Source organism: Panicum virgatum, chromosome 5K (genome assembly GCF_016808335.1).
Source record: "Panicum virgatum strain AP13 chromosome 5K, P.virgatum_v5, whole genome shotgun sequence".
Classification (NCBI taxonomy): Eukaryota; Viridiplantae; Streptophyta; class Magnoliopsida; order Poales; family Poaceae; genus Panicum; species Panicum virgatum.
The window spans coordinates 18515962-18543293 of NC_053140.1; the positions used below are offsets into that span (position 1 = coordinate 18515962).

At 44.7% G+C, this 27332-nt stretch overlaps 1 long non-coding RNA gene across 1 annotated transcript; it reads right to left on the reverse strand.

The window, feature by feature from the left end:
- Window positions 1-23424: 23424 nt before the first annotated feature.
- Window positions 23425-24903, reverse strand: LOC120706796. Its single transcript, XR_005688434.1, has 2 exons — window positions 24806-24903; window positions 23425-23807 (listed from the first exon to the last, which is right to left on the reverse strand). It is a non-coding gene; the product is annotated as an uncharacterized LOC120706796 (long non-coding RNA).
- Window positions 24904-27332: the final 2429 nt, after the last annotated feature.

The window sequence follows — 27332 nt, forward strand, 5'->3', positions numbered from 1 at the left end:
CGCACCACCTCCTGCTTTCTGCGTATTACAATACTTACATCGCCATCCGGGATAAAAAATTTCACCATGTTCCCATACAACATCTTTATCTCTACCTGACATTGTCTATTTGCACAAATGGACAACAAAGACATATCAATCACATAAATCCTAAATCAACCTAAATCCTAAAAACATATATGCACCTTAATATTCAATTCTACCTAAATCCTAATTCAACATAAATCAAATCAACCTAAATCCTTACGTCATACACTTAAATCTTACCTAAATCCTAACAACACCTAGGTCATACATCTAAATCCTAAAATAAATCATCTAATATTGTAAATCGACTCAAAGAAAGAAAAAAACTTCAGACGGCTTACCGACGCGCCGGGCCGGCTTACCGCCTCTAGGGGCCGGCTTACTGCCTCTACCGGCCGGTTAACCGGTGCAGCCGGTTAGATCCGGGCGCGGGCCGGCTAGCCGCGATATCCGAGCGGATATCCGGCGTTGAGCGCCGGTCGGGCGTCCCGGCGGCGGCTGGAGGGAGGAGGGGGAAATGGGGTGGGGGGCGCCGGTCTGAGCCTTCTGGGGGGGCGCCTTAAGTGTCGGTTACGGGCCGTTGGGCCTTAATGGGCCGGCCGTTTTTTCTTTTCTTTTTTGATTTAAATTAAAATGCCCGCAAAATATAACAAATCAATGAATATTTTAAAAAATTTGATACCATTACATTCGTCGCAACTTGAAGTATTTTTAGAATTTTTTTGGGATTTTTCTATTTTTTGGAATTCAAATTTAAAATTTGAATTTGGGCCGGTTTCTAACCGCCCGAATCCGGAATCGGTCCGGGCCGGTGAGACCGGTAACCGCGGTAACCGGACCGGTTCCGGCCGGTTTTTTTAACCCTGGGCACGACATGTACTGCGGGTGCGGCGTGGGAGGCAGGTAAGTGGAGTGCCTCCGGCGGCGCGATTTTGGTGAGCCGCGCGGTGCGCAGCCTGGATGCGTGATTCGTGAGCAGCGGCGGCTTGATTTGTGGCGGGTGGTGCTGGGGAGGTTTGGCCTCGCAGGCCAGGCTCACTGCTCGCTAGTGGGCTGCTGTATTACTAAACTCAATTCCAACAAAACACACGAGAGAAGTTAGAATATGAAGACTAATAGCTCAATTCTAGTAATTAGTAGACTAATTACTGAACCATCTGAGAAAAGAAGTTGAGTGTTTCAGTATTTTTTTAAGTTCCAGTGGAAGCTTTCAGTAATTTTTCATCCCCAATCTTTTCTACACATCCAGGTACTGCACACAAGCTATTGCCTCCCATCCACCGCGTTGCCTCGAGTGACCGGCGGCTCCTCGCGTGGCCTCGCGCCTCCCCATCACGGCCTGATCCCAAGCGTCCGCCTCGCACATACTATTGGCTAGGGCTAGGCTAGTTATAGCTTCTATAGTGAGTGGCCCTTCCGCTTTGATCTAGTTGTAGTTTGTATTGTACTAAATTGAACACATATCAAAGAAAGGCGATCAATCAATAAGTAGTTGCCCTTCTCCGGCCCGGGAAAAGCTGCGAACTCTTCTTCTTTGTCAACGCTACTAAGGACCTGACGGTTCGCCTACTAGCTGCTGCAGCAGCCTCCTTGGCTGCTGGCCCGCCCCTGCTGACATGCATCGCCTCATCCCGCAGGGACGTGTCCAGCGCAAACCGCGCCGCCGCTGCCCTCGCCGGCCTGCGCGCGCATCGCCCTCCTGCGCGCTGCGCAGCCTCGGCGGCGCGCTGCCTCGCCCGCCTAGCCGCCGCTGCCCTTGCCGGACTGCACGCCGCGCGCAGCCTCGCCCTCGTGCTCGCCGCCGCCGTGGGCCTGCGGACCGCTGCTCCTACTGGCCCCGCGCACTGCCAATCTGGGGAGGTCTCGCACTCGCCGCTCGCAGCGCTCCGCGTGCTCGCGGCTCGTGCTCGTGAATAAAGAAGCTGAACAGGTGAGGGACGGGTCACAGCGGTCGGGGGGTTATCGGGTCGGGGTGGTGGGAGCCGGATCGATCGGGTTAGCTGAGTGGGGTGTTGGGTTGGTTGGGTATAGAATCTCATTCTACACCTAGGGTGTAGAATAGCGCTACTATATAATATATATATATATTATGTAGTAGATAGTAGATATATAGTAGATAGTAGATGTTGCTTTCCTTTCTTCCTGATCCAGTCGTACTGCGTGGAACTCACATTTTTTCCATCTTATCCTTTTCTCCTGCGTGGCATTCCAGAGCGGCCGACCAGCCTCACCCACTGCAACCTCGCATCCTCCTCCATCCTCCCCCTCATCTCGCGAGCCAAAACGAGCTGGCTCGAGCTATTAGCGAGCCAAGCCGAGCTGCGTTTTCTGCTCGTTTAGATAACGAGCCGATAACGTGCTAGAGCGAGGCGAGCCGAGCCGAGCCGAGCCGGCTGGACACTGACTCTGCCCTACAAGGCACTGAATTTTATAATGATCCTACCATTCCGTGTGAGAGGTTCTAAGAGCGTGAACACAAGACACGCGTCATACTACTATTATAGATTATGCATGCAATTCTAGTCTTCACAACTACTAGAACATCCTACATAATTTGCATCGGTCATAGATTGAAATCATAACGGGAGGCACATGGATTGCTAAAGAATCAGAACTCATGAATTACAAAGCTATGATTGTTCATCACCAAATCACCACCGAGATCATACCTTTGATCTGTTAATCCTAACTCCATAACTCCAACGGGGTTCATCCTCATAGGATGACCATAGCAAGAGTTTATCCTATACTATCCTCTAGACAATTGCACAATCTTCAGCTCTTCGGAAAGGTGTCCCTCCGGCTCTTCTACTTCTCTAGTGCAAATGCATCAAATGCGTTGAATCAATGTTGATGCTGATGGAGGGTAGTATTTATACTCTGAGGGGGCCATATATAGTTTCTATGGAAACTCAATTGGGAAAAGTAATGGCTTAAGTCAATCAGTCTAGGTGGGTCGAGGATGATCGGCATAGCCTTCCTTTTTGTCCTCTACGCTCGCCTTTGCCGCCAAGTTGCTCCCCAGCTAGTCTAAGATCTTAATGCCTCTAGTCACTTGCATATGGGTCTGGCTCATTGATTTCTTTGAGATGAGAATGGAACATGATAATAACCTTCCAAATGCCTTGATCTCTTCATCTTGATCTTAAGATCAACTTGATAAACAACCGAGTGCTTAACCTCAAGTCTTCTAGAATGCATATACGTCCAATTTGGACATTATTTGGCCAGGCCGACCGGCCTAGCCATGCTTGTACTGATCGGACTAGGTGGTTCCTGGGTCTAATGGTCATCATCTTTTATGGCCTCGTCGTTGATTCTGGGTCTCGTTCATTTATGTTCCAAATTAGGCCAATTTGATGCAAGAATAGTCCATTCTCCAAAACACAAGGCATATGCAAATATGACCTAATTATTAAGTATGATCAATACTAATGCTGTCATTTTGATAAATAATGAAGATAAACATGAGTGAAAAGGTATTATTAACAAGCACTAATATCAATACTCTTAGAATAGGAGAATTGTTTGGTCCATATGTAAGTGTCAATTGGTATGCTGCCCCTTCCACCCCCCCTCCCCCCCCCCCCCCCCCCCCCACCCCAAACACACAGAGAGTTTATTTCATGCATGCTTATTTATTATTATATATTGATGCTTTTACTTTTATGTATCTTGATTTATGTAAAATACTAGCTATATGGTTTGGACATCTCCTTCATCCTTTCTTGTATTGATTGTTCACAAGCACAATAATCTCCTACGCTTTCTTAGTTTAATATTTGCATTTACTTGTCTTTTAGTAGTTATTCCATGAATTCAAGAATCCATTTTGCGCCAGGTCCTTAGTATAGAGAAATATGTACCGCCTCAGCTCCGTTCTAAATTATATCGTGTCTTGGCCGGATCCGACGGTTATCGGGTTAGCGGGCGATGTGGCCCTATCGGGCGCCCGCGGTTTGGTCCAGGATTCGTATATAGAGATTATATCCAAATTACAGGTCTGGAAAAAGTGAAAACAATCTTTAATTTGCACTACTACAGAAAAGCTTTCTAGGGGCTGGTAAAATCCTATTTATAGGGGCGGACGGCGCACCCGCCCTTGTTTTTCGCTGCTAAAAATAGCTGTTTGCAGGGGGCGGGTGCATTACCCGCCCCTGAAAATGTATTTCCAGGGCCGGGCGACCCCCTGAGCCGCCCTGGAAAGAGATTTCAGGGGCGGTTTTGGGGTCACCCGCCCCTGAAAATAGTTGTTTCCAGGGGCGGGTGAGGAGGTGGCCCGGCCCTGAAAATGTTTTTCGAGCCCGCAAAAAAATGCAACGATTTAAAATATGGATTCCCGCTATATTGTTCTATCGAGCTAGTTCGCTATATATATTGTTCTACCAAGCTAGATCTGAATTGACCCATTCGGATCCAACACTCAAATAACAATGCAATCAAATTTCATAAGATAAAGGTAGGGCATCCATGCATATTACAAATACTTAAGTTTATACAAGCTGTTCAAAGATAATAGTAGAGGTACATCCATACATATTACAAATTTCAAGCTACTGAAATGCCCGCAACTGTAGATATCTAAGATAGTTAAGGTCTCCAATCGTCCAGCCTAGAACTTCACCAAAATATACTAGAGCACGAATAAGTGCACTCTCCTCCGCTTCCCAATACCTACCACATATAGAACTACAAATATCGAACAATGGAGTGTTATACTGACTTGTTCTGCAAAAGGAGAGCTTTGCTTGGAACCTGAAGTCTCTAGTAAAGAATGGCTCTCCACCCATGTAAGTCAAACCTAAGTAGTCCATGACTTGATTCAGAATAGCCTCAAAGCTAACTGCCGCAATGATAGATTCACCATTGATGAGATCCTAAAAGGTGATAATAACATTATAAAAGTTGAAAGAATAATGCAACATTACCAAAGTTAACAATGACTAAAAAGAAAATCTCTCTGTCTTACCAAGTAAGCCGGCAAAGCCTCTCTGTAGTCAGAATAACATTGCTTTCTCTCGCTTGTAGCTGCTTAATTCGAAAATATAAAAAGTCGGGCACAATGTACCAATGATCGGCCTCCACTGCTAGCCTCTCATAAGTTGTCTAAATATGTGCCTCTCCACCCATTGCGGCAATTGAAACCATGGGTATCCTCGAGGAGATTGGATCCTCTCCTGGTTCCATTGAGGAGAAATCTATATGTCGAACAGGTACTTGAAAAGAAATATGTACCCTTTTGAAATCCGGTTGCCGAACAAGCTTGAGTCGCACCACAGGAGTAGTACAACCCAAACCTTCGACAACATCTTTAAGCCATCTAACAAGGTTGATATACTGCATTGTATGTGAGCAGATTTAGAAATTATTGAAGTGTAGTTTAAACTATATGAAAATAACAAATGAATCTTACAGCGTTTGGAATTGATCCGCGCATTCGATCGCCCGATAGCAAGGCAATGGCGCCTTCATGGAAGTGTATGCCTGGAGGTTGAGATTCACAATCGTGCATAAGGCCACGACCCCTACCACGACCGCCACCACAACCACCACCACGGAACATCTAGCATATATAAATTGATTCCATATGAAACATATGAGTAATGAAATTTGTAGTGCAGCAAAAATTTACTAATTCACGTTCTATTTTCTAATTCACTAAATCTCTAATAGATCTGAATCTGCTATATTCACTAAATCAAATCTATGGATTTACAACACTGCTACAATTTTAAAACACCTAAACCCTAAACAGGAGCTGGCCAGCGGGACCCACAAGTCAGTGGGTGGCCCGGCCAACCCTAGGCTCGCCATGGCCCATTACGGCCAGCGTGAGGCCGGCCGGAGGTGTGGCAGCAGGCCCGCGGCCAAAACCGGCGAGGGCAACCGGAGGGGGAGGAGGAGGAGGTGGAGGGGGCATACCGGCGGAGGTGGTGGCGAGAGGCGGATGAGACGGACAGAGGCGGCGGTGCCGGGCGTCGACGCGCGGTGAGGAGGCCGCCGGGGCCGCCTAAATCCTCTGAGCCGCCTAGATCCGCAGGAGTCGGCCGGAGGGGAGGCGCGCGGGGCGGAAGAGGAGAGGCGGCGGCCGTCGGCGTTGAGGCGGTGCCGGGCCGGAGGCGGTGCTGGGGCCGCCCTAGATCCGCGCGGAGAAGGAGGAGCGCGAGGCGGCAAGGGGCGAGGAGGAGCAGTGGCGTGCGGCGAGGACGAGCGGCGGCGCGCGAGAGGAGCACACAAAATTTTTCGGCAGCCTCCCGGCGTCTGTGGTGTCCGCGCGTATATATAGGTGGAGACATTTTCAGGGGGCGGGTGATATTACGGCCCGCCCCTACAAATAGATTTGTAGGGGCGGGTAAGGTACCCACCCGCCTCTACAAATCAATTTCTAAAATTCCTCCAAAAATTCATTTAATGCAAAATAAATAGTAAAACAAATTGAAAAATTGTGAAACTTTTACCATACGTATATTATGCTGTGAATAACAAATGAAAAATATAAAAATCATATTTCACTGGATATAATGAATAAAAGTGTTCAAACAACAATGTAACCCTATACACTACTTATCTCATACCACTTAAGACTAGCTTTGTATTTTGCACACTCATTAACAATAAAAGTGTTAACTTATGTCTTTCATATTTTTCTCTAGATCTACAGGTCATTATATTTCTATTGCTAAAATTTCATGTTTTTCGATGTATTTTACTATTTGTTTTGCATTAAATGAATTTTCGGAGTAATTTTGGAAATTGATTTGTAGGGGCAGTCCGGGCACCCGACCCTACAAATGTATCTCTAGGGGTGGGCGGCGCCACGGCCCGCCCCTACAAATCAATTTCCAAAACTCCTCTAAAAGTTCGTTTAATGCAAAATAAATAGTAAAACAAATAAGCTTTTGATATTTTTCCTAGTTCTATAGATTAAAATAAGCCTAAGGTACAAATTTCACTTTTTCATATGTTTTTGATGATGTTTTTGAATTAAATGAATTTCTGCAAAAAAAATTGAAAATTATTTGTACGGGCGGGTTTTGGGATGACCCGCCCCTAGAAATTTCATTTTTAAGGGCGGGTTATCCTCTCACCGGCCCCAAAAAATGATCTAATTTTAGGGGCGGGTGAGGGGGCGGCCCGCCCTTAAATATGTATTTTCAGGGGCGGGTATTTTGCTACAGTACCTCAGCTCTATTTGTAGCAACAGGTCAAGTTTTGAACCGTCCTTGAAAAAAAAATCAAAGTGTTCCTACAAATCGTTTTTTAAGTAGTGTTGGAACGTAGGGAGTAGTAGCAATACTTAGGCAGCCAAAGAACCAGCAGCTGGAGCAAGCTCCCTGAGTGCCAACATGAGGGGTTTCTCCTTCTTCACCACTTCTGCACTTGCCCTCCTTGCGCTCCTCCCCGCGGTCGCCATAGGTGCCGGCCTCAAGGTCGGGTTCTACAACAAGAGTTGCCCGTCGGCGGAGGCCCTCGTGCAGCAGGCGGTTGCTGCTGCCTTCAAGAACAATACAGTTGAAATTTTAAATGAGCTAATTAATGGATACACCTAAAAGAATTAGGTGCATGATAAATACAGTTAGTAATCCTAACCCCCCGTTTACATTTTGTGTGGGTATGTCGTTGACTAGTGCCTGCCGACTGGCCGAGTCTTTCTTGTGGATATTATCGGTTGCTTTTACACACATGCATCTCTGGGAGCTTTAGTTGTTTCTGGTGGTCCCAGGCGAAAAAGATGACTATGACCATGACCATGCATAGCATAGTGGCCAGCACTGCACATATTCCTTGCTAAAATGTGTGGCCGGCCGGCCGGGGAAATGCAAGTCTGAAGTCTGAACCACATCTAGCTAGTTACTCTTTGTGACGGCACAGATGCATGCATGTGGATACTACATAACTGATCGATCGTGAATCGTGATCATACGGTTTAGACGGATGAACATTCTTTTTTTTGTTTGTAACATAGCAATAAAAGAAGGAAAAAAGAAAAAAAAGATTGCACACACAAAAAAGAGAAGCCATCTAACGTAAGTCAGGAATCAGGATACATGAAACCTAAAGGGATGCAGTGGACGTTATTCTATTGTTTGCTTTCCTAGCTAGCTGCACTGGTGAGGTGACTTCCCGTTCCTGATGAGCAAATGTCGAATTTTACGGCCGATATATAGTGAGTTGTTTGGGTCCTGGAGGATTGACGGGGTTTCTTTGTACGTATGATCGATGTCTAGCTTTGAGCAAAGGCAAAAGTAGGCAGAGGTCCTGCCAGCAAAGCAAGGAACAAAAGGGATCATCAGCAATATTACCTTTGCAGTCTTTTTGCAAACGAAGCTAGCAGGGAATGTCAGTTTTAGCAGAATACACACACTAGGTGTAGCTACACAACTAATTACTGAACAATTTTTTAGTAATAACTGCTTCATGCAATTACTGAACACTATTTTATTGAACTTAATTCAGTAATTCGTCAACTCGGTTCAGTAATTTCATGTCAATTCGATCAGTATTTTGACTGCTGGGTATAAAATAAACCTAAGGAGTATAATAGTATTTTTCCGAGAAAGAAGCACACATGCATGGAGCAGCTTGCATCGATAGTTATTGAACTGTTGGTGAAGCAGGGTTCACCTTACCGTTTACACTGTAGATTTTACCGTTTTTACTGTAGCGGTAACCGTTTTTTTGATTTTTTTATTTTTAAATTTTGAATCGAAAAATACCGGTTACCGCTACCGGTAAGTGTTGCCGCCTAGTAGCGATATCGGTAAATTTTGGCGGTAACCGCCGGTTTACCGGCGGTAAGGTGAACACTGTGGTGAAGTACTCGGTGTCCTTTGTACTTGAATAGTATTCATTTGGTAAGTGACTCAACAACTTTTTCGGACATTGATCCTTGTAATAAGGAATGTAAATAACATTATTTTTAGAAAAATAATACGAAAGAAAACTTAATGGACTGGATGTAAAATTAATGGATACGGCCGCCGGCTAGCAACCCAAATCACATTTATGTTTGTTTATTTAGGTACCCTTGATTAGTGCTTGCCGACTGCCGACTGTCCAACACATAGATGTTGCACACATGAATCTGGATGGCTGTACTACTTGATGTTGGTCCCAGGCAGACATGTGTACGTGTATGGCGACTACAACGACAGAGATAGATGACCTTGACCTTGACTTGTGGCGACCACTGCACAACTGCACATGCATTAAGCATCTCTCTAGAAACGACGCCTAGTCGCTTGCTGCTAATACATGTAATTAACTCGAAAATTTCATGTTTGATCCACATCTAGCTTTGGGTTGGTGATTCTGATTCTCTATGGGAACTGATCTATGAGAGAAGTGATTCTATAGCTGAAAATGATTCTCTTTGATCGTCTAGCATAAACTCTTAAACTCAGAATAGAGAATCACTTCACAGAATCGGGTGAAGCTACTTTTTTCAGCTCCTAGCCTGTTAATTTATTTCACAGAATCAGCAGAGAATCACCTCTATCTGAAAAACTGTTTAACAGAACTGCCATTGGATTCAGCAGAGAATTGGTTCTGAGAAGTCTACCAAACGCACTCTTGCTCTTCAAGCAACCTAACACAGACATGTGGAGGAACAATTCCCAGAAAAGGACGAGTAGTTGTTGGGATCGTGGACCGTGGCACATGCTCTACCATTTTGCACATGGTTTAACATCTAACTGTAATCTTTAGCTGGACTTGTGGTCAAGAAGTACCAGCATGAAGCTTACACATAGTCAGTTGATTTGTATTATTGAACTAAATTATGGTGCAAGTATTCCCTATTCCCTAGCCCCTAAAAATCCACTTAGGATGCAATGCAAGTAACTAAGATCACGTACGTCAGAGAGTAAAAATTTCATGGCGACATCGATCCGCAGGGCTGCGACGGCTCGGTGCTGATCGACACGACGGCGAACAACACGGCGGAGAAGGACGCGGCCCCGAACAACCCCAGCCTGCGGGGCTTCGAGGTCATCGACGCCGCCAAGAAGGCCATCGAGGCGCGGTGCCCCAAGACGGTCTCCTGCGCCGACATCGTCGCCTTCGGCGCGCGACAGCGTCGCCCTGGCGGGCAACAACCTCACCTACAAGGTCCCCGCCGGGCGGCGGGACGGGAGGGTCTCCAACGCCACCGACGCCCTCAACAACCTCCCCTCCCCGCTCTCCAACGCAGCCGAGCTCGTCGGCAACTTCTCGCGCAAGGGCCTCACCGCCGGGGACATGGTGGTTCTCTCCGGCGCGCACACCGTCGGCCGCTCGCACTGCTCGTCCTTCACCAACCGCCTCTACGGCTTCAGCAACGGCAGCGACGTCGACCCCGCCATGAGCTCCGCCTACGCCTTCCTGCTCAGGAGCATCTGCCCCTCCAACAGCACCCAATTCGTCCCCAACACGACCACGGACATGGACCTCATCACGCCGGCGGTGCTCGACAACAAGTACTACCTCGGGCTCGCAAACAACCTGGGGCTCTTCACGTCGGACCAGGCGCTGCTCACCAACGCCACGCTCAAGAAGGCCGTCGACGAGTTCGTCAAGAGCGAGAGCAGGTGGAAGAGCAAGTTCGCCAAGGCCATGGTCAAGATGGGCAACATCGAGGTGCTCACGGGGACGCAGGGGGAGATCAGGCTCAATTTCAGGCAGTACGGGAAACCGGTAATTCTCCGTGTGCGTCACTGTTCGCCGTGTGCAAAACCACGGGCATACGGCAAACGGTCTCTTTGCCGTGTGCCATATACAAAACACACGACGAAATAGTAGCACACGGCGAAAGAGGTCTTCGCCGTGTGTCTCAGGATGGATACACGGCAAAGACGCCTCTTTGCCGTGGGCCCAGGATGGCACACGGCGAACACGACTCTTTGCCGTTTGCCACAGGCCGGCACACGGTGAAGAGGCGCCACGTGCGCAGTCCGTCCACCCACTGCTAACGGCCACTCGACGCCATCCAACATTGCCGTGTGCTCCCCCTGGGCACACGGCGAAGAGGCCCCTTTGCCGTGTGCCAAGTCCCGCAACACGGCGAATAGTTCGCCACGTGGCTGGCGCTGACAGCTGCTTCCTCGATGACGTAAACTTTGCCGTGTGCTGCCGTTAGGCACACGGCAAATCCAGCTCTTTGCCGTGTGCCAAACACGGGCACACGGCAAATCTAAGGTTTTGCCGTGTGACACGCCTACGGCACACGGCAAAATAAAAGAAATGCCTCGAATCACCTATTCAAGCGAACGTGTGGCCAAATGTTTATAAATTATATAAAATAGAAACATAGTCTGAAAATTATGAAATTTATCATCATGTCAAGATATCATCTATGGAGGCTATGGTAAAAATTTGGTTGCATTTTTCACTTTTTTCACAAACACTGTTTACAAACTGTTGTTTCTTCGGAAAAGATCCATAGAGTTTCGAAGATTGTAGTTACGTCTGTACGCGTAATGATGTTCAAATTATGATTTGTGTTCAAAAATTTTTCTATAGACAATACACCACATAAAGTACTTCATATTCAATTATGGCAATTTTTTGGATTTGTTTGTCATTTTTTGATTTTTTTAGTAATATTTGAATTTAAGTGGAAATATTGAAATTGAGCTATATATGCATAAAATAATAAGAAATTTTGCAAAGACGCATTTCATATGAAATGTTTAGTGAGTTTGGTAATATTTTTCAGTGTACATTCTATTAAATTTAGTGAAACTTGTTTTAAAAACGAATTAGTTGACTACGGATATAACTACATGAAATAACAGAATTAATTTCAGACTTTGCCGTGTGCTCTGTATGTGGCACACGGCAAAGATAATTTTCGTCGAAAAAAAAAGAATTTTATATTCTTCGTCGTGTGCCCTAGATCTGGCACACGGTGAAGTTATAACTTCGCCGTGTGTCATGGATCTAGCACACGGCGAATTTCTGAACACTTAGCCGTTTTTCGCACCCGGTCGAGCTCCTCACTCTCTCACGCTTACTCTCTCTCACGCCCGACGCCGCCCCGCCGTCCGGCCCGCTCGTCGCCACCCCACGCCGAGGCGCCCTCGCCCCGGCCCCGCCCCGCCTGCGCGGCCCCACCCCGGCACTAGCCCGGCCCGGCCCGGCCCGGCGCCGCCATGCCGGCGCGCCCCCGCTCCGACCCCGCCCCGCCTGCGCGGCCCCACCCCGGCGTGGCGCCGCCCCGGCCCTGCACTGCCCGCCGGCCCTGCCCCACCCCGTCCCAGCGCTGCCCCGCCGGTGCGCCCCCCCCCTCCCCCCGCCCGGCGCCGCCCCGCCCCGACCCAGCGCGGCCCCGGCCCTGTGCCGCCCCGCCGGCCCCGCCCCACCCCGTCCCGGCGCTGCCCCGCCGGTGCTAGGTCAGATTTTCTGCTTGATCTTTTTGGTCATTGATCAGTGTCTCTCATATACTTATTAGGCTTTACTTCTGCAGGTTAGCTAGCTAGCTGCTCCCTAGATCATGGAAGATTTATTTGCTGATAATTATCTATCGATTCCCTTTGGTTAATTAGTAAAGTCCAGTCTCCAATGCCTTGTCAGAAAGAAATGCAGTATATGAAACAAATATAGCTCTTTAAAGATTTAGTACTCTAGTAAACCTGGGATCAAGATCATACTTTAATATAGTAATCAGAGACTCAATACTGTGCTCCATCATTTTGCTTTGCTAAGCTTAAGCAGACTGTTTATCCTTCAGTTTCTTTTGGGAGATGCTTTTGATTTTTTAAGAGTCAAGATTTATGACAAATGCATGCTGATTTTTTAACTTGAAACTTCCAGTACCTTTTTAATGTAATTATGGCTCTTCTGGTTCTCACATTATTTTTTAGTAAAGGGAAAGCACAATGTTATTATTAGCAGGGTGATTATTTATTTATGTTCATGAGTTTTCAAATCATCTAAGTAACATTAAATAGGTAGATATGGAGCTGTAAGTTTGACTTATACATAGCTAGAATTTTAGTCTGTGTAGTCTGATAATACTTTGGACACCACTGCATTTGTTAACAAAATATAACGATACTTGGCTGTTTACTTCCATGGCTCAAACTTTGATCAACAAAAATTCTAGCTATTGAATTAATGTATTGAAGTAATTCGAGTGGCGATATTGAATTTTTCAATTGAAACAATTTTGTTAATTAGATTGGGACAAGGAGGAGAGAGGAGGACGACGAGGAGAAGGAGGCCACGCCGCGCACGCCGTCGAGCCCATAGGTGAGAAGCATAAGAAACCCTTGCTTTTCGTATTATGTTCCTAGCTGACGTAACTTAGGCGTCTCCCGTTCGAAAGAGATACGGTAGGGAATATGCAAATCTTTGCATATCTATATCCGTATCTATTTCGAATTGTCCACGTTTTTTAGACAGCCCAAGGGTGCGTAGATGTGGTTAGTTTTCATGGTCTACTCTGATCCGTGCAGAGTTTCGGCATCACCTCCATGTTGTTCTCCGGATACACAATCTCCTTGACAGGACGTGTATTTGGAGAGCAGCGGGGAGGTGCTGCCGAAATTCTGTCTCGGCTAGGAGTGGATCATGGAAACCAACCATATCTACGCATCCTCAGGTGGGATTAGGACCTATCTTCACCTATTAGAGTTTGTTATACATCGTGTATATGCAATCGATTTTTAAATTTCTCGCTCGTATATTAAAGGATGGATGACCGTGAGTGGATGTACAAGGGCTGGCAGAGCGAGCAAGAGTATGTTGAGTTTGCTCTAAAGGTCAATGACTTCTTGGAAAAGGCATTTGATAGAGGACAGAGTAGAATGCCGTGTCCATGTAGCAAGTGTGAAAATAGGATACATCAATCACAACTCAGTATGGGTAAACACATTATCGAAGAACAACAAATTCCGGAGTTTGTACGATAGCCCTTGATGGGGTCGAGTATTATGGCATAATTGAAGAAATCTATGAACTCACATTTCATGGTTGCAAACCTCTTAAGCCTGTCATATTCAAATGCCATTGGTTTGATCCTAACAAAGTGCGACGGACCCCTCATCTCGGCCTAGTCGAAATTCGCCAGTCATCGGTGTATCCAGGAGACGATGTCTATATTGTGGCTCAACAAGCCACGCAAGTTTATTATCTCTCATATCCGTGCAAAACCGACGATCGCCTTATGGGTTGGGATGTTGTGTATAAGGTATCACCACACGGTAAAGTACCTATTTCAAATAATGAGGATTACAACATAGACCCAAACACATATGACGGGGAGTTCTTTCAAGAAGATGGACTTGAAGGGCATTTTGAGATAGACTTAACCGGAGTGATCGAAATGGAAGTACACGATGATGAAATGGTTGATGACGAGGACGCTGGTGAGGAGGTTCATAATGCGAAGGACCTAGAATTACTTGAGCGATTACAATTAGGCGATGACAATGAGGATGAAATTCCACCTTTAGAGCACAGGCTTGAACTTCTCGACTTGCGTGATAGTGATGATGAGACATATGATCCAGCTAATCCCGATGAAGATGATTATTTCTAATACATGTATGATCCGTACTAATTGATTTATTAATGTTACTTTCTAATTATGTCACATTTATTTTCTTCCTCTTTATAAGATCGTTTTGTATATATGTGATGATTGGTTTACTATTTTTAATTGCAGGTGATTGAAGAAAGATGCCGGGCGGCGGACTTCAACGATCGGTCGCTTCACTATGCAGAAGAATGATGCCACACTCGGATGCTGGTGAGGGCTCCGATAGGAGTTCCGGGTTGGGGCGAGGCAAGGGTCAAGGGAAGGGTGGACCCAAGAGGAGTCGAGGGAAGGGTGGAGGCAGGAGGCTTCGAGAGCCCTCGCCTGTACCGCCATCTCAGGAGGAAGAGATGGAGCCTGCCCAGGACCAGGAGTAGGAGGGGAGGAGGAGGAGTGGCAGGCGAACGCGCAAGAGGAGGAGGGGGAGTCGTCTGAGGAGGAGGAGGACACGACCGAGGATACCTCTACGCTGGCTGTCTGGTTGCGAGGTCCCTCGCGACTCCCAGATTGGCCGATACCTGTTGCCTTGCAACCGCTGATTCGACCGTGCGGGGATATGTAAGTAATTTGACATGTTATTACTACCTTTTCATTTTCTAACTCGAAAATCACGGTACAAACTAATATTTTCTCTTAATCACTTTTGCAGGAGTTGGACTGTCCTTAGTGGCGGTGCTCACAAACGCAAGGTCAACGGCATCCTGGGTCTTTTGTGCAGGGACCACTTCCCAGGCCTGATCCACTATCAAGGATGGTACGAGCCGGCCTGGACGTGGGACCACTACATCGCCGCCAACAACGATCAGTTGGATCGGAGCGGCAGAGCCTTTGAGAACAAGGCGGAGCGGGTAAAGGGCGAGCTCTGGGTAAGTTTTTCCCGGCAAAAAATGGTGAATACATCACATTTATTGAACATTTTGTTAATGATGACATGATCCATCGTCTTTATATGTAGGATTTTTATAGGTGTGATGAGGGATACGAGGAGCGGAAAGCGATTGTGGCTCACAATCGATGCGTTAAACTCGTGAAGGACATGCATTATGAGGCGCAAGTCCAGTGCGTCATCAACTATTGTGGACATTTCCTAAAGCAGAAGATCGGAAAGCCTGAGGCGAGGGAGTTGAAACTGACCCGAGAGCAATATTTACAGGTAAGTTCAAATTATTATAAGATTAAAAACATCATTAAATGTCTCTCTTCTTACATGTCATGCATTTGATCACGTGTAGGTTCCTGCGTGGTGGTGTCGTAATGACACCGTCTGCTGGGAGCGCATAGTGGACAAGTGGTTCGACCCCGAGTGGCAGGAGAAGCACGACGTTGGCCGGCAGCGGCTGTTGCTGATGCCAGGTCCAGCGCACCATCAAGGCAGCCTCAACAACGACGAGTACAGGGCTAGATGGGTACACACTACACAGACTCATTTCTCTAATCTAACGTTCAATTCAGCATAATTTGTAATCAACTTCTTTCTTTTTCGCAGTCGTCCTCACATGAAGGCCAGGAGTGCACCCCGTTCATGGGATGGGCTCTGGCCCGCAAGGGCAAGGCGACATCCAACGTCACCTACAACCCTGACGACCCGTCCTTGGCGTACAGCAACCCGTCCGTCCACAGTCGTATCCAGGCATACACAGAGATGGGAAGACAGGTCCATGGGCCAGACTGGGATCCGAGGACCCAACCCCTTGATGGAGAAGTCATTATGAGGGTGGGAGGAGGCAAGAAACATGGGCGCTACTACATTAGCGACGGCCTTGTAGACACGGCCAGCACTCCCACCCTCTCCCAGATTCGAGCGAGGAGCACGGCCAATAGCCCGGCCATACGCCCACGGCTGTCCGTGTCGCAGCTCCAAGTGCAGAAACTTCAGGTTATTTCTTATTTATTCATAGTTCGTTCGTTTTGTACATATATTTGCTTTGCATTGTAACATTGTCATGAACTATTGTAGCACGAAATGCAAGCGCAACAGTCGGCGTACGAGGCAGCACTGGCCGAAGAGAGGAGGATACGACAAGAGGACGAGCAGAAGCAGGCGGCTGAGATGGTCCAGATGTACAACTACATTCGAGGTCTTTCTGTCCAAATGGGTAATTCCATCCCAGCCATGCAATTCCCTGTGGCTCCTGCTCCTACTACTCCTCCGGTGAGTATCTTGGAGTATTAGATACTTAGAGAACTTTAGACTTAGAGATTGTGACTTACATTACTCACTTAACGATTTAGGGGACTTACATATTTAGACTTGATTTTCGTTTTTCTTGCTTTCTATATGTGTGTATCTGGATCTTCTTTCTATATTTAGACTTGATTTTCGTTTGCGGTAATTTGGTCGATCTAGTTTTTTTCAAGCTCGAATTACAAGATGCATTATCATAGGAATTAGAAATCAGGTATTTCAATGAAAGTTTGAACTTCTGTTATGTCTGTCCCAATGCATTTCAGTAAACGGGTGTAGCATATCTCCTTCTGTTTCCACAACAAGCAACTAAGGTGGAACGCACAAACAGAACCATAATTTATGCAAACGTTCATTAGACAAACTCTGCAACCCACATATCTCAGCTGTAGACCAGCAAAAAGCAAGCATAAAAAAAATAAAGGATTCGATCCACGATAGTGAATAAAATCGACTCAGTTCTGTCTGATGAATATGCAGCTCAATGACTAGCCTTGCATTCATACAAAATATACTGAATATACGGGAATATCACACTATATTTTGCCAATAAATAGAGCGGTTGGATCTTTAAGCTCCTCTCATGAATTATAACTTGAGAACTTTGTTTTTGTTTCACCTGCAATTTACTGTCTTACATTTTTTGCAGAATCTATCGGCGGCATCGAATACGCCAGAATTGTTGCTGGGCATCTCACCGACGCTACCCCCACAGCAGTTGTTCCCACCTCATGTCGGCGTCCCACCACCTTTCGACGACCCACCGCAGCCATAAATTTATTTATCTGTGCACTATGGACTTGTAAACTTTTCATTGGACTTGTGGATTTGCATTGAACTTTTAGACTTTCTATTGCACTTGTGGATTTGCATTGGACTTGTACTTTGTATTAAACTTGTGAATTAGCAGCTTTGTATTGTACTTATGATGTTTGTTGTCATATATAATGTCTTGCATGTTGTTTGTGATATATGTATTGATATATGGTGGAGTGGGGTCCTTTAAACCTAAAAAAACAAAAAAAACAAGGTTTCTTCGGTCGCTTTGCCGTGTGTTGTGGCCATGGCACACGGCAAAGTGACCGTTGGGCCGGCCTGGAAGCAGACTTTGACGTGTGCCAAAACGCAGCACACGGCAAAGTGACCATACTTCGCCGTGTACCCCAGGATCGGCACACGACGAAGCCGGGAGCTTTGCCGTGTGTCCACGGCGCAGGCACACAGTGAACAGCCGCCGACGTCGTCAGCTGGCTGTGACGGCGTCTGCTCACTTTTTTTCGTCGTGTGCCTATATATACACATGGCGAATAGGTTTGCCGTGTAGCCGACTATTGGCACACGGCAAACAAGATCTTTGCCGTCCCCGTGGCTGCCGTCGGTGCTTTGCCGTCGGCGAAGTCTTCGCCGTGTGCCTACGGGTCTTCGCCGTGTGCCTCGGGCACACGGCGAACTCGTGGTCTCAGGTAGTGAGGGCCATCAACAGCGGCAGCAGCGCAGCAGGAATCGAGCTTCAGATGACGACCAGCGGCTCGGGCGGCGACGACGACTCTGCTGAAGAATTCAACGATATTGCAACGAACTAGCAGCTTTGCATACTGCTATATAGAGGGATCGATGTGTGGACAGCTCGAGTGTGTCATGTATCTGATGTTCTTCGGTGGCGTGTGGTGACTTCTACTACGTCAGCTTGTTTCTCCTGAGGCGAATGAAATAAACCGAGTGTATCAAAAAATTCGGAAAAGGATGTTAATTTGTTTAATTTTCTGTGTTGGCTGATGTTTGAATACTGTTTGTAATAATGATAAAAGAAAACGAAAATATTAGATGGAATTTACTTCAAGGGAGCATATGTTTTGCATTACTTAGTGAAAGGAAATAAAGCATCAATAATAATGGACTTCCCAAAATTAGGAATGAAGAGGAAGGTGGGGACAAGAGTATTACTGAAAATATCCTACAGTTTCTTTGTTACTATGCCTGCTGCTGACTGATTCCCAATTGGGTTGTATGTTTAGGCGGTCATGAATACAAGTATATACTTATATTTGTACTGTAGTTGTTAATAAAATACATAATGGTTGAGAAATGGCTCGATATACGCTGTTACCGATCAGTCTACTTTTAATTATATACATATACCCCTTTGGAGTCACAATTATTAACAAGCAATATTTTAGGTTTTAAACTTTAATTACAAATGACATTTTAGGTCTTTCTTATCGACTTCAGTGTTTGAGTGATGCTCATGTTTGTTTCTATTTATTTAGCCCATTTTTTGTTTCAACGAATATAGGAGGATTTAAAATATATGTACCAAGCTCCTAAAAGTTACCAATAGTTTGTATCAATATATTTTATTTTTTAGCTTAACATTGTATATAATCAAACATATCAGAAATAGTGAGGGTGAATTTTTCTATATTAAATATCAAATTAAATAGTTTGAATCAAAAATCACTAAAAAAATAAATATGTAAAGACATAACATTAATTTCTAAACACTGAGGGTTCTTATCTTGGCCAAATACATTGCCATGCAGGTGCAGCACAATAATCAATGGTCGAGTAATACTTACAAGTTGTTCTAATGTGAATATACTCTTTATCGAGACATTGTGTTAGTTACATTGTCGTATAATGTTTGGATTGTGAATGCACCAATTTATCAAGTTATTGCACTAAATTAAGCATTTTTTAAGTTGTTGAATCAATCTGCACCCATCTGTCAAGTTATTGTACTAAATGGAGCATTTTACAAGTTGTTGGACCAATTTGCACCCACCTGCCAAGTTGGTGTATGGTGGGTGCAATTTACTCTTTTATTAATATATTATAACAAAAAAGTACCTTATGACGCTTCACGGCTTAACCTGAAAAATGTTTGATTATTACTAAATCAAAATAAAACCTCAATATTTACCGGCTCAGTCATCGAAGATATTTATAAAAATAGAGTTTGTATATGTGCGTTCATATATATATAGGGGTGTGATATGCATGCATTGTGAGTGTCTGAGTTGTACTATATAATCTCAAAATAAAAATGAAACCTCAATGCACAATAATACTGTGCAGTGTTGCCGTGATATCTCTGAAAATTAAGGAATAAAAAGGAAGTTGTGAAAAAGTTTATTTCCTATTATTGCAAATATAAATCATCCTACGGTCTACCCCTGCGGCAGTCCTCTACCTCTAGTCCCGCATGTTTACCCCTGCATGCCACCCCGTGCAGCCTATAAATATAGGCCGCTCGTGTACCGACGATTCATGTGAGCCTTCAATGCCTGGTTTATATTACATGCCATCTTCACTTTGTGTGTTCTACCATATTTTTTAGATAAAAGAATATTTCAATATTCCCACCTCTACATTACAGTGTGAAATATTCAGCTATTATTACAAATAGAGAACCATATATAGAGGGAAAAATGATGAATTTAACAAATAACTTATTATTTATTATAAACAATACTAAAGTGCCATCCATTTTTTGAGAAGATCTCCATAGTCATGGACTTCAACACTCGATAAGTCTCTAATATAGTTTCCTATCCTCCTCTTTCTGAAGTAAAGCCCAAAATCTTATCCAGTGTGTCGCCTGAAAAGAATTTGCAAACAAAGTTATGGGTTCACTTTATCAAAAATAATATTATTTCTGCTTAGCCATATAGCCCAACAAATAGCACTTACACCTATAAGTAGCCCACATATCCAGTGTGTCTTCTACCACTACTCTACTATCACTGTGACCTACAACATACAACCTATGGCGCACATGCCTTCTCCGGCGGGCATCTCTTCTTCGTCGGTGCAGTCATCTTCATCCATGCCAATGTTGGCGATCCCTTTTGTCCGCTCCGATGACACACGCTGTGAATCACAAATCACGACCCTTATTCCTTATATACTCCATCCGTTCCAAAATATAGGTCGTTTTGGTTTTTCTAGATTCATAATGTTCGCTAAGCAACTAGGTATAACATATGTCTAGATACATAGCAAGATATATAAATCTAGAAATGTCAAAACGATCTACATTTTAGAACGAAGAGAGTATATATTATGCATTTATGCTCTTGATGCCCAAGCCAACAACTGCGACAAAAGAACGATTTTGGCATCATCATGGACTCCCAAGATACGCTTGGCGCGTTACATCCATAGGCGGAGTTACATGGGGGTGCGATTATATATCGCTGAAGGCGATGTTTCTTCAAACCATCGCCTTAAGCACACCTCTGGATAACAATTTGAGCCGCAATTAAGCCCATTAACACTACGCGTTATGCTTCCATCTAGAAAGAAGATTCTCTTCATGCAATTGATGATGTCACCCACATGCTTGCTAATTCGTAATTAAAAAGCTATAAGTATTAAACTGAGCATCAAAATAAAATTTGAATTGCACCATTATCTTTCTTGTAATAAGATCTTCAAAACAATATCACACTTGTCTATGTTTGCACGATATTTTTTAAAAAGTATTTTTAAATACTTAATAAAGAACTGATTATTTTATACGAACAAAAAGGTTAAGCATAACGAACAAATAATAATACACAACGAATAAAATATTACGCATCGCGAACATTTGATTGCATAGGATAATAATAAAAAATAGATACCACGAACAAATTAGTCAACATCACGGAACAATTTAAACTACAAAGCGAACAAATAATATAATGTTAATGTTGTGAACAATTTGTAATACGATGATAAATAGTTTTACATGAGGATAAATGCATCTATGTTGTAAAAATATATTTTTATAAGCATAATTTTTCATCACGAATATATAATTTGTATAGTAAATAATCTAATTAAAGATATATTTAATAAGGGTCCGACTATTGGGAGCCCAAAGCTTCCAATAAGTATTGGAAGCCCAAGCCAACCAGCCACGCCCTCCCCCTTGCAAGCGGCCGGGTGCTGGTCCCCACGCGTCCCAACGCGCTAGATGCTCGCCATGCGCCGATGGTCATAAAAAGCAGTTATCTGGGTCATAGAAACATGTTATCCGGGTCATAGATACCTCCTATGGAAAAGTCACCTATGCACCTGCCACCTGACACATGCATACACCAGCCACCTGACGCATGCATGCATGCACGCACACACTCATCATTTCTTTTATTTTTTCACTATAATTCTTCACTCGAAGATCCAATTCACTAACGGTTTCCACCACAAGATTCGTGACATTTTTATGCACAATTTGAAACCCATTTTGAATTTTTTTTGAATTTTTTAATTCATAATTTTACATGAGCATAGAAACATAGGGTCACAAGTATAGAAAGATACTCGAGCATAAAAACTAGACCTGGGCAAATATCGGGTCGGGTCGGGTTCGGGTCGGGTCAAGGCCGGGTCACGGGTCGCATAGGACGGCCCGCGCCCGACCCGTACCTATCACCGGGTCGGGTCGGGTTGGCCCGTGCACCCTGCGCGGGCGTGTCGGGTCGGGTTTTTTTTCGGGTTGGGTCGGGTTTTTTGGCATTTGGGTCGGGTTTTTCGGGTTGGGTCGGGTTTTGGGTCAAAAATCACGGCCCGTGCCCGGCCCATTGATTGTTGCGGGTCAAAAAATACGGCCCGCGCCCACCCGCCACGTAGCTCGGGTCGGGTCGGGTCGGGTTTTTTTCGGGCGGGTTGGGTCGGGTTGTTCGGGTTGGGTGACCCATGCCCAGGTCTAATAAAAACATAAAGACGGGTGCATAAAAATATAGGGATACGAGCATACAAATATTTCGGAGCATAGAAACCTACACGCATGAGCGTAAAAAATGTTGAGCGGTCCATTTCTTTAACCTAAGAGCATAGAAACCTACACGCATGAACATAGGGATAACGTCACTTTTTTTAAATTTGAAAATCATCAATAACCAGGCACATAACCTCTGTACCAAGACCATAGAACCCACCGTACATAGCACTCTAAACATCCAGGTATAGAATCTAGTGCATTTTTTTGCCTCGCGCGCCAGGCCCTTGAACCTAGGAGCATATAACCTATGTACACGGGTATCCCACGATCCCGGTTTCCACACCACGATGCACAAAACTCTATGCATCTAATCATATAAACCTATGTATTTTGCCTTTCCAATTTAAACTTTACATCATACAGGTCATATAAGAATGTCATAGAAGACAATGCTAAAGGTGTTCTCTTACTATAAATTCCCAAAAACGCGAGCATAGAAACTATGTGTTGAGATCATAGAATCTGACTCACTTTTGTTTAGAATTCAAAAGTTTGAATCCAGCTAAAATGATCCTTCACAACCCCCCCCCCCCCCCACACACACACACCAGAGGTATAGAACTTGGTGGGCACGAGGTATAGAACCCCCTTGATATTTGAAATTTGAATCCAGCTGCTATAGAAATCTACACATCCAATCATAGAAATAAGTGTATGCATAAAAAAGAAGGCATGTAAAACTACACAGGAAACTGTCGCCTCTGAATTTTGAATTTTAAATCTTATTGATGTATAGAAGTCATAGTGACTGGTCATAGAACTCACATAACACATGCATAGATTCTCCCAATTTCGGATTTTCAAAATCACAAACTATTTAATTGCTGAGAAAATTGAAATTTGAATCTCCAACATCACAATTACCGTCTTAGCATAAAACCAATGCATTTTCTCTTTGCCATTCGAAATTTGAAACATAAACACATGTTTTCCTCTGAAGTTTGAAATTTGAATGTTTATATCATAGAATAATTTATATGGTAGCATAGAATCAGATATCGAATATGTCATAGAGATATGTACATACATGCATAGAAAGAGACATAACATCTGAGGATGAAAATTTTAAATTTCAAATCTAATTGGAACAAAAGAAAACTATGACCATATGTCATAGATGTCACAGAGATATGTCATAGAGGAGCAGATACGAGAGCTCCATGAGGCGGATGACCATCAGAGTGTTCCCCGGCCCTAGCGGCGCAGTGCAGCGGCATGTCCTCCATGCTTTTGGGCGCCGCCATCGTCAGCAGGTGGCTACCCCTGCCCTGGATCTCGCTTGCTGCGCAGCTGAGGTGCATGAAAAATACCTAGAAATAAGGAAGAAACTATTGTCATTTGAATCAATTATATATATATATATATATATACATCAGGAAGTATTTATGCTCAAGCACACACGTATATATGATTATAAACAACAGTGTAGGAACGATTAGCCGAGCAAACCCCCAATTTTTTCAAATCTGACCAAACTAACTGTAATTTACAAAGCTCATCCTCCCCTGCCTGTCGGATGAGCATAGAAACATTTATATAGTGGCATAGAAACATGTCATGTACGCAAAGATCCATATAACAGTTTGGGGATGGGAAATTTTGAATTTTGAATCTAATTGGCTCATAGAAATTACATTAGCATGTCATAGAATTCGAACCGTGCGCCCCTGCGCCGGAATCCACGAGCTTGCAGCCTGCCACTGCTGCCAGCCGGGCAAACGCCTCGCCGCACCGGCTCTGGCCCGCGCCGCCGCTGCCGCTGAGGCTGCCTCGCGCCGGCCGCTGGTCCCGTGCGCCCTGCATGCGAGCTGCGCGGCGCAGGGGGCTCCGGCGACCACGACGCGGAGCGTGCGCGGGCAAGGGCAGCAGGTGCAGAGCTACTGCTGCTGCTCAGAAAAGTGAACACTGTGCATGCGTGTGTGATGATAAGATATGATTGCATCGCATTAACTGTTCTGCCTTGCCTTTACCATCGGGAGAGGAGAAAGAAGAGAAAGAAAGAGAATCGAGTGCCTTGCCTGGCTGCAGAGCGGTGCCTGAGCTTGGAGCCGCAGCGAAGAGCAGGGGAGCATCCGGCGTGGGGTGCGCCGGGCGCCGCCGTTGCCTGCCTCTGCCCCGCTGTGGCTGTGGCATCGTCGTCAGCCGCGGGCGCACCGCGCCGAGCTGCAGCTGTAGGGCGGGGGCCGCGGAGGGAGCGGAAGATGAAGAATCACGAGTCGTCGGCGCGGTCCCGCTTGCGTAGGCTGGCGTACGTGAGCGAGCTGGAGTAGGATGTGAGCCTCCTCCACGCCGAGAAAAAGGAGCTCACCAAGCTCTGCCAGGAGGTCGGTAGCTCCTCGCCGGGCCGTCGTGTCCCTCCAGCGCCGCCGCAAGCCGCCGCCGGGGGTGGTGGAGGCAGGTGTGGGGTGGGGCAGATTAGGGTTGGGGGATGAGGTGGATGTGTTTATATACACTCGGATTTGGGCTGGGCCTAATGGGTCTGATGTGGGCCGGTGGGGGAGGTTGGCTGAGGACCTGGTTCGGCCCAGGAAGTTGGCTGGTTGGAGCTTTCATTTGTTATTGGAAGCCCTAGGCTCCTAATATATATATATACTCTATTTAATAATATACAATCATAGAATGATGAAAGGATGTAGAAACAAGTTTAAAAAATATAAAGAAAAAATCAAGATACAAATAAAAAAGCAAAAGAAGTAAAACAAAAGGAGAAAGGAAAATATTTTGTATATGCATGCGTACAATAAAAAATATAAAAAGAAAACGAAAAAATGTAGAAAAAAAGAATAAAAGAATAAGAAAAGAAAAAAAGAAGAAAAAACTACTCACATGACCCAATCATCGCCTGCATGCATGCACATGCAAAAAGTAAAGAAAATAAAAACAGTGTGTAAATTAGTAATAATAAGAAAAAAAAGTGAAGGAGAAAGAAAGAATAAAAATAAATGTTTCATAGTCAATTTGCACCGTGCATGGATGCATGCGTCCATATATAAAAGTCGCAAGTCTGTAACGCATATGTGTATATATATGGATATGGATAGCAAATCTGCTTACTACATGCTACCAATGAAAATATTATTAGGCTGAAATCAATCTCGTCGGCCCACTAACCAGCTTCAGGCGATGGATCCTTAAATTATATATAGTCATTCCGGAGAAAGAAGCAAACATGAATAAAAATTGGAAAAGAAAGCAACATCCCTATCTCAGGAGACGTCACATGCATGTTTTTTTTCTCTCCCCAACTGCATGCGCATGATTACTGTGGGCCATGAGTTTTTATGCTGTCTGCATATATTATTCCGGTGGATAGTTTAGACAACAAAACGGGCTGTGGAATGACTATTGGGCCAAATACTCTAAATAAACAGCCCAAATCAGATGCCCACGCCTTCAGGTGATGGATTTGAAATTTGTAGCCTAGGCGATGTATAGCCATCCCGGCTACATGGAGGCCAATCTGGGCTACGCCCCCCCCCCCCCCCCCCTCCTCTGTGCAAAGCATGAGGTCATAGGTTATAGGCACAATCACATGCAACAATGCATCGTCTTGGGAAGAGAAATACAGCTCAAAATAAGCTCCATAGAATGTGTTTATCCTTTGGCTAGTTAATCCCTATCAATTGTGAAGCCCAATTACAGTCCAAATATCTATAAAACCATGATTCGACTCCCTCCCTTTTTATTTTGCACACATTGTTGCATCAGTTACTTTTGGACATGTTCATGGCTGGCCCGGTGATGTTTAGAGAAAAATTCTAAGCACTAGTGCCGGCCATCGAACTTGCCCGGCCCCTCCTAGGTATCAGGGCTGGCTCCGCCACTGGTTACATCCTTGAGATGAAACATGACAGCTGTGTAAAGCTCATGTTTGAGCCGAGGTTCACAGTGGATTATTTGGAATCATAATAAGCAAAACTTGGAGGTGGAGAGAAGGGGAGTCTGCATATGTCGCGCAGAATGCTAAACTTTTATTTGTACAAGGTATAGAAAATTGTGAAAGAAACCATGGTGGTCAAGTGGTCGCAGGGGCGAAGCTATAGTGTCATTAGGAGGTGCTAATATACACTCCCCTAAAAAAATAGAAAAACAGTGATTCATCATAGTTGCACCCCACATGACTCAACTCTATGCACTCACAAGGTAAATGCACCCCTCCAATTTGCTCTAGCTTCGCCACTGGTGGTCGGTACCACATATCACACACGAAGATGAGCATATACACCACCAAGGCTGTGCCTTGATGTGATCTGACATGGACTGAATGGATAGAGCTCACTGAGACTGTTGGAGCTAATGTTTTGTTTCTTGGTGAGAAGATCCTTAGCATAAAACTCATATGAATCAATTTCAACTGAACATGTATTATTGGTATATGTAAATTTTGCATAGATATATTTGATCCTTAACATGGTTATATGGGTATGTATAAACTGAACTGATACAATTTTGTGCGACTGTCTTACTATTACTAATTGGAGGCTCCTTTAGAAGCCTCCAGATAATGCCACCTAGAATCCTAGTAGACAGTCTAAAAAATAGAGAAATCTACAAATTCTCACAAAAAATTAGAAATATTTGGCCATCAATTTGGCAACTCTAATCATAATAGTCATTGGATTTGTTATCTTTTTCTAATAAATTGCCCACCTTTGTCATTATGAAAATAGACTAAAGTAACCTCATAAACATGTATCTAAATTACCCATCTCTGCCATTATAAAAAATAATATAAAGTAACCCCCTAATCTTTATGTGAATCACCCACTTATACCAATATAAAATAATATCAAATAACCCCCTAAATTTCATATATATTATCCAATGATATCATA